This window comes from Nicotiana attenuata, chromosome 2 (genome assembly GCF_001879085.1).
Source record: "Nicotiana attenuata strain UT chromosome 2, NIATTr2, whole genome shotgun sequence".
Classification (NCBI taxonomy): domain Eukaryota; kingdom Viridiplantae; phylum Streptophyta; class Magnoliopsida; order Solanales; family Solanaceae; genus Nicotiana; species Nicotiana attenuata.
The window spans coordinates 3,932,721-3,934,502 of record NC_031990.1 but is presented as its reverse complement, the minus strand read 5'-3'; positions in this window follow the sequence as shown (position 1 = coordinate 3,934,502).

The window sequence follows — 1,782 nt, the reverse complement described above, 5'->3', positions numbered from 1 at the left end:
ATGTTTATTGGAGTATTTCTATATGTTGTGAACTACATGTGAATGATGATATGATAATTTGATTCCTAGGAGCATTGGCTCGAATTGTGATACGAATATTGAAAGTATATGAAATGACTTGTTTCATTGAGGAGCGTCGGCTCCAGTTGTAGAACGAATTGTGAAAGTAAAAGTGAGAAAGAGAAGAGATCATTATGTTGCCCTCTTGACGGGCTATTGTTGGGTTGTGATTCCTCTGCATTGTGTTCTTGACGGATACTAGGGTCGCTTAGGTTAATGTTTCATTGTGTCGTGGGATGACTATAGTTATAGCTGAGGTGGTTAAGTAATGTAATAGGTTAGTTATAGATGGGGTGGTTAGGTGAGGTAATCGGTTAGATATAGCTGAGATGGTTAAGTGTGGTAATAGGTTTGTTATAGTTGTGGTGGTTAGATGTTGGGGCTAATGTGGTTATAGTAATCCTCTTGCCGGAATATTTGAGATGATGTTTTGTCCCCTTACTGGGAAGTCGTTATATTGTTGTTTGTGACGGAATATGAGATAAGAAATTTCTTGGAGCTTGGGCTCCAGTGATATCGTGGGATAAGAAAAGTAAGAAAGAGAAAGCGTTGTTGATTATTCCCTTGCCGGGATGTTTGGTTGAACTTGTTGGATTATTTCCCTTGCCGGGATGTTTGCCAAATATTTGCTTATTTTGTGCCCCTTGATTGTGACTATTGTTTGGGGAGTCGGACTGTACAATGATATTGAGGATCGGGTTGCGCACCGCAATAATGATATTGAGGATCGGGTTGCATGCCGCAACAATAAAAGGTGAGGATCGGGTTACGCGCCGCAACAATGATACATGATAAATGATATGGGTCGGGTTGCNCAACAATGATACATGATAAATGATATGGGTCGGGTTGCACGCCGCAACAGTGGTATTGTGGAGCGGGTTGCGCGCCGCAACAATGATATTGAGGATCGGGTTGCACGCCGCAACAATAATATGTGAGGATCGGGTTGCGCGCCGCAACAATGATACATGATAAATGATATGGGTCGGGTTGCACGCCGCAACAGTGGTATTGTGCAGCGGGTTGCACGCCGCAACAAATGGTAATTATGAAGCGGGTTGCACGCCGCAACAGTTATTGATGCCATGTGTTTATATCTGAGTATTGATTCCTTGTTCATTGTGGATCTAAGCTGTTTAGTTGGTTACTCTGATACCAACTTGTCACGACCCGGATTTCCCACCATCACGACTCTGATGGTGGGAAATCCGGGTCGTGACAAGTCTGGTTTGTGGTAGAGAAGCTTCGGTTTTATTTTGCGCCGTATTTGGTCATGCCTAATGGTTTATTGAGTGTTCCTGTTTATGTGTCTGCACCGGTGGGTGATTCTATTTTGGTCGATCGAGCCCATCGTTCTTGGATTGGGGTGATTGGAGGTCTTGAGACTCGGGTAGATTTGTTGTTGTTGGTCATGGTTGACTTCGACATTATATTGGGGATGGATTGGGTGTCCCCGTATCATGCCATCTTAGATTGTCACGTCAAGACCGTGACCTTGGCTTTGCCAGAATTGCCCCTACTAGAGTGGAGAGGGACTTCAGGTCATGCCACTCGCAGTGTTATTACATATGTCAAGGCTCGACGCATGGTCGAGAAGGGGTGTTTAGCTTATCTAGCGTATGTTCGCGACTCCAACGCAAAGGTTCCTTCTATTGACTCTGTTCCTGTTGTTCGAGAGTTCCCCGAGGTGTTTCCTTCAGACCTACCGGGTATGCCGCC